The sequence below is a fragment of the Mustela erminea genome, chromosome 2 (genome assembly GCF_009829155.1).
Source record: "Mustela erminea isolate mMusErm1 chromosome 2, mMusErm1.Pri, whole genome shotgun sequence".
NCBI classification, from domain to species: Eukaryota; Metazoa; Chordata; class Mammalia; order Carnivora; family Mustelidae; genus Mustela; species Mustela erminea.
The window spans coordinates 121,617,725-121,624,875 of NC_045615.1; the positions used below are offsets into that span (position 1 = coordinate 121,617,725).

A 7,151-nucleotide genomic window follows, 5' to 3' on the forward strand; every position below is an offset into this window, starting at 1 on the left:
ATAGAGTCCAGCTCTAAATAGATGAAAGAAGAGGTGATTAGGTATGGAAAGGAACAGTGTCTGAAGAGATAAAGGGTCACTGTAATTTATTAGTCATTACCTTAAAAATGAATATGTGACTCCATGACAAGTGACTTCCAAAAGTTGCACTTTCCCAGATGTCAAGATATTTTCTCCCTTAAGAATCATTTGCCAGTTGGTCTTTGCTATCACATTTCTATTAAATACCATGTTTTCTTTGACTACACTTGTTTATCAGAGCAGGTTGAATGTTCCTCTAAAAACTTTTGCTCTCTGGTGATATTTTTATTCACGTGAAAATTTTATTGCTTTTTGTTTTGTTTTGTTTTGTGAGCATTTGTTTCTTTTGTAGAAAGCATTAAGAAAAGACTTCATTCCCATGTGCTTATAAAATAAGCAAATGTCCTTACACAATTAGGTGTTGCAGTACTAGGCAAGAAGTAAGAAAAGCCACTGTGTTAGCTTTGCGCAGTGGCAGTATCGTAGCCAATGAGGTTTATCCGAGGCGCGATTATTGCTAATTGAAAGAAAAGCCACTGTGTTTATGCTTCCTTCTAGTATAAGGCTAAGAGAAGTTTCAACCGGATGAAACAGAACCCACTGCCAAGGACTAGGAGGGAGGTTTGGACTTACGTAAGAGGGAATAGGCAGCTACCTGTAAAACGGGCTTTGAAAGTTAACAGAGAAGGCCAACTTACAAATTAATTGCCCTTTGGCAACAGGACAATATTTCAGAACCAATTCCAACCAATTAAATTTTCTTTTGTCATTGGATGATTAGATACATCCATCAATATGCAAATAGTGACTGTGTTGACAAGTACTGATTTTTGGAAGTTTATACAGTGAATGAGTAACTTTATTGAGTTTATCATTAAGGCTTTTCCAGAATCAAAGATAGATGAAAGCCAGGTTCCTGAAAGATTTGAACATAAGTGGAGAGAGCATTGTGGAGAATGAAGCTTCCTTAGAGAAGTAGGGCTGGTTATCTTGGTCATACTGGAGCAGGATTCATTAATACAGCAGCAGACTTCAGCTCACTCTCATACTGAAATGACAGAAAAGGACAAGGAGGTTGAAACCACTTTTTCTACTTCACTTAATACACACAAAACACTAAAATACTTACCATAATCCTAAATCCTGATTTTTAATTTTTTTTTTCTCAACAATGCTCTGGCACAAAGTATTAAAACAGTTCTGTGAAACTATTTTTTGTTGTTACACCAAAGATAGCAAGTCCATTCACTGAGTCTCGTCATAAAAGTAGACACAACTAAAGAATTATTTTAACACAAAGTAATAGAAATCTTCAGGCTACGTTTGCACACTAAAACACAAAATCTTAAATCTTCAATATCTGATAATCTCTCCAGTCATATATGGTCTTCAATGTCTGATAATCTCTCCAGTCATATATGGTTTCTTGAAGAAGAGAGAGAAAATTCTGCCCAGCTCTCAGTCACAAGAGTTAACAGAGGAATGGCTCCCTGTGTTTCAGGCTCTACTGTCACCTCATGACTGTGAATTGGTTTTTATTTGCCTCTATAAATAAGATGATCCATTAATTACTCTCTGTTACTTGCATCTAAACAACTTCACTCTTCTAAATGGGTTTGAGATTAAGGAGAAGTGGAAGGAAGGATTTGGAAAGAAAGAAACTCAGTTTCTTTTTCAGAGAACCACCTTTATATTTTCCTTTACATTAATTCGTGCATTAATAGATATAATTATTCTTGCCACCCATAAGCTAGAACACTATTAGGTGCATTATAAAAAGGATAATCTTTTTTTCCAAAGTGGCACAGGAACACTAGGGAATATTAAAACCCTTAATCCTTCAGGAGTTTGAACAGGATGCTATTTGAGTTTCTAGAAGGAGACACCAATTATAGCATTATGTGAAAACAACACATGATAGCAATACATAATTTAAAATAAGACATATATCAGTTTAGATCATGGATTGACTCTACGGGCAGAGAAAGTATCAGCAACTTATTTTATGTTTCTTATTTTTCTCTATTGAGGTAACAATTTCTTCAATCTTGTACTGTAGGGAGAATTAAAATGAAATTATGTATGCAAAGTACCAGTACATGGTAGATTTTTAAAGGTATTATTTTATTTTCGCCTTTCCCAAGACTTGCTTTTGATCCTCAAAATGGTTCAAAAATCTCCTTACTGGCATGGATCCTCCGTATTGTCTTTAGGTTAGGTGTTTCTTGATAGAATCTGTTTCTACATTTGTTTTATGAATTTCAATCGTTCCGTAGCAGATATATTTAATAATACAGCAAACACTTATTTAGCATTTACTAAAGGCCAAGCACTATCCCAAAAGAAATTAACACATGTCATATTCCAAAGTCCCACAACGAAGGAAATATTGTTGACCCAATGTCACAAATAAGGAAACAGATACAGACATGGCAGAAAATTCATATAAATTGCTCAGAATCATTCACCTATAATTCTACTCAAGTGTAAAAGCTCCAGAGCCCAACTTTTTCTGTTTTTCAGTATGGAATGCTTCACAAATGTGCAGCGACGTATCTGTGCAGGGCCCATGCCAATCTCTGTATCATTACAATTTTTGTATATCTGCTGAAGAAGTGAGCAGCAGAGTTCATCCTCTTAAATACTCATACATTTCCCTCCCCTTCTCTACTTTTCTGCCTCTGGTAACCATGCACATGGAACCACATTTCTAAAACACAGCTTCCCCCACAAAAATATCTTCCAGACTGAAAGGAATCACAATTCCATAAATGTTATTGATTACGACTATAAATTGAACAAAGTAGTTCAAAGGCCCTGGACTATTTTCCAAAAATAATATGACATCCCTCAATAGATCTTTATAGCTTTTTTTTTAGGTGTTATTTATCTTAACTTACAGAGTATTCATTTAACAAAATAGTTCATGCAATTAAAAAACATAAATTTAATATGTTAAAATAGGATTACTATATAATTACCACTTCTTTCTACTCACATCATTTTATTATTTTTTCTTTTACTGGTATTATGTACTGAAGGTAAGGTAAGAAACATAGTGTGATTTATATGGGAAACAATAAGAGTTGGATGTAACATTTGTTCATATCAGAATTATTCAGGGTGAAAGAACAAGTGTAAATATGAAATGTGTAAATATGACTTTTTACTTTTCTCATGGTCTTATATAAATAGACATGATATGACTTGGCTTCTCATACTTGAATGATGTTTCCTTGTAATTCTTTCCAGATTTCAGTATTAAGAAAGACTCACACTGTCAAATTTTACAGACTGTCCTTTTAAATCCATATGGAAGTAACTGACTCATATAGCCGTATCAGCACTGATTCCAAATGCAGAAAGTATTAAATACCTACAGTGTGGAAATGAAAACTTTATTTTTTTCATAAAACACATTTTCTCCTTTATATAAGGGTTAAGATTTCATGAAGAACCATGAGAAATATAGGGGCACTTGGGTGGCTCAGTAGGTTGGGCCTCTGCCTTCGGCTCAAGTCATGATCTTGGGGTCCTGGTATTGAGTCCCGGGTCCGGTTCTGTGCTCGGAAGGGGAGGGCGGGGGGCTGCTTCCCTTCTACCTCCGCCTGCCTGTCTGCCTACTTGTGATCTCTGTCGAAGAAAGAAAGAAAGGAAGGAAGGAAGGAAGGAAGAAAGAAAGAAAGAAAGAAAGAAAGAAAGAAAGAACGAACGAACCATGAGAAATATAAATCCTTATCTACTAAAACCTATGTGTTTTTATCTGTTTGTGACTTTGCCTAGTACATGGCAACCACTCAATTAATGTTATTGATGATTGAGTCAGAACTTTAGATACCTCCATACATTGGGGATAGTCTACACCCTCATACATTCTACAACTATTCATATACATCAGCTAAATGCACATATCTCTAAAATGTAGTAGTGTCATCTTATCTTTCTTTTTTTTTTTTAAGATTTTGTTTATTTATTTGACAGAGAGGAAGAGATCACAAGTAGGCAGAGAGAGAGGGAAGCAGGCCCCCTGCCAAGAAGGGAGCTCTATGTGGGGCTCGATCCCAGGACCCTGAAATCATGACCTGAGCCAAAGGCAGACGCTCAACGCACTGAGCCACCCAGACTCTGGTATATAATTTCTGGTATATAATTTAGTGTTACAACACTGTTTTCTTACATTATAACATTCAGTGATACCATTTCTTTTGCCACTTCAATCACTGTTTTCTTCCCTTAAGGAAATGCCAGCATTTTAGGTTCACAGCAGTACTGAACAGAAGGCACAGAGATTTCCAATATTCCCTGTTTCTACACATGCATAGCCTTCCCCAAGTCAACATTCCCTGTCAGAGTGGTTAACTTGTTACAATTAAACAGTTGAATTAGACTTAATTTTTGGTGTTGTACATTTGGACAAATGTATAATAAGATATAGCCACCATTATAGTATCATACAGAGCAGTTTCACTGCTCTAAAAATCCTCTGTGCTTTGTTTATTCTTCCTTTGACCCATCCCAATCCTTAGCAACCATTGATCTTTTGACTACCTCCATCACTTTGCCTTTTCAAGAATGTGGTATGGTTGGAATCATACCTTATGCAGCCTTTTCAAATTGGCTTCTTTCACCTGGTAATATGTAATTAAGTTTCCTCCATGTCTTTTCAAGGTTTGAAAGCTCATCTTCTTAGCAATGAATAACATCCTGTTCATTGTCTGGATGTACCACAGTTTATCTGCTCACCTCCTGAAGGACTTCTTGATTGCTTCCAAGTTTGGAATTATGTTTGGAATTTCCTCATAATTCCTCAAATATGAGGAAAGGTTCTGTAAACAGCTGTGTGCAGGTTTTTGCGCAGGCACAAACACTCAGCTCCTTCATGGAGATACCAAAGACTGAGATTACTCTCCTATCTGGTAAGAGTATGTTTAGTTTTATAAGAAACTGTCAAACTAGCTTTTATAATGGCTAGCCCATTTTGCATTTCACCAGCAATGAACGAGACTTCCTATCACTCTGCATCATTGCCAATATTTGCTACTATGGATGTTCTGGATTTGAGTCACTCTACTGCATATAGTGGCATCTCACTATTATTTTAATTTTTATTTCATTGAAAACATGATGTGGAGCATCTTTTCATAGGCTTATTTGCCCTCTATATACCTTCTTTGGTGAGATAACTATTAAGGTCTTTGGCCCTTTTTTTTGTTTGTTTTTTAAGTAGGCATGGAGCCTAACACAGGACTTGAACTCAAGACCCTGAGATCAAGACCTAAGCCAAGGTCAAGAGTTGGACATTTAACCAACAGAGTCACCCAGGCACCCTCTTTGGCCCATTTGTTAATTGAGTTGATTGTTATATTTTTATTGAATTTTAAGATGTTGTGTGTGTTTGTGTGTGTGTGTGTGTGTGTGTGTGTGTGTTGCTGTAGAAAATAGAACTTTATCAAATGCAAATAGCCCTTATTTGTCTATGTCTTATCTTTTCTTTTTCTTGACAGTGTCTTTCACAGAGTAAAAGTTTTTAACTTAAATTTAGTCTAGCTTATCAATTTGCTCATTTATGGATCATATATTAAAAAACCATCACCAAATCAATGACACTTAGTTTTTCTCTTGTTATTTTCCAGGAGTTATATAGTTTTGAATTTTTCACTAGTTTTGTTTAATTTTTTGTGAGCTATGTAAGGTTCATGTCTAGATTTATTTTTTGGCAGATATCCAGTTCTTTCAGCACCATCGTTGAAAAGACTATTTTTTCACCACAATATTGCCTTTGCTCCTCTGTTAAGTATCAGTTGACTATGTTTTTTAAATGTTATCTTCAACTCCATTTTTTGGGGGAACAAAAATGATAAATATAAGTGGAATATCCCTAATAAAAATTACAACATCTTATCACATATTATATATCAAAAAATACAAAATGCCATAGTACTAATGTTAATAATTTTGTTAATTCATGTATTTCTTTTTTTTTTTTTAAGATTTTATTTATTTATTTGAGAGAGCAGCAGTGAGAGAGAGCATGAGCGAGGAGAAGGTCAGAGGGAGAAGCAGACTCCCCATGGAGCTGGGAGCTCGATGTGGGATTCGATCCTGGGAGTCTGGGATCATGACCTGAGCTGAAAGCAGTCTTCCAACCAACTGAGCCACCCAGGCATCCCCAATTCATGTATTTCTTAATATAATTTCCAGTCCCTATTCTTCTTCTTATTTCTGCCTTTATAAACCTTTGTTTCATATCAGAGATTATTTAAGTAAAACATTCTTTACATGCTGAGATATTACTTAATATACTATAATTGTGATTATTTAAGTTAGTCTGTATCTGACATTATTTTAATATAATGGAGAAACTTCCAGCTGTCCTACCTTAGGAAAATCAGAGCTTATAAAACAGATAATACATGAGATGATGATGGTTATTATTCTTGTTACAAGAGTTCTTTCCTTACAAACAAACAAAAAGTCATGCTTTTCTTATAAATAGCCAGTTTGTAATTCTCTTCCTTTTTTTTTTTTCACAAATTTTGATGGAATGTGTCTATAGAAACATGGAAAAACATTTGTAATTTTTACTTAAGCTCTAGGTAAATGACTCATTTATTATTTTTTAAGTCACATTCAAGAAACAAACAAGCTTGACTTTTCCATAAACAAGATAATATTGCAGAAAATTATTTTCTAAACTTTAGGTTTTTGGTACATTAGTTATTTGTAAAACTAGCTTAGTAAGTAGCACCAGATATTTGATAAGTGAACTAGAATATATTAGAAATGGGAAGTCTTATTTTATGAACTTTTAAGATTCTTAGGTAAATAGTGGAAAATATTTGTTCTGTCTACTATGTGATATCTCAAAAGTACTCCATTTTGAGGTAAGTGCCTCACTGGATGGGATTTGTTGAAGAATCATGCCTTCTGAAGGATAAATGTCATTACTCCTTCCGTATGCATGCCCAACAACAACCTAGCCGTCAGTGATTTTGTATACAACTGGTCTGTGCATTGGGTGTTCATATCTAAGATCCTTGAGACTTATGGAAGTGAACAAAAGTCACAGGAAGAATTGCTAAATCATCCATAGCTTTGGCAACATGTCTGGTTAATAGTGTCATCTGACA

At 35.0% G+C, this 7,151-nt stretch overlaps 1 non-coding gene and 1 pseudogene across 1 annotated transcript; one reads left to right on the top strand and one right to left on the bottom strand.

The window, feature by feature from the left end:
• The first annotated feature begins 481 nt into the window (after nucleotides 1–481).
• LOC116585352 lies at nucleotides 482–663 on the top strand (annotated as a pseudogene).
• Nucleotides 664–2,539: 1,876 nt separating this feature from the next.
• Nucleotides 2,540–2,644, bottom strand: LOC116585442. The gene has a single exon (XR_004283631.1). It is a non-coding gene; the product is annotated as a U6 spliceosomal RNA (small nuclear RNA).
• Between the last annotated feature and the right edge of the window lie 4,507 nt (nucleotides 2,645–7,151).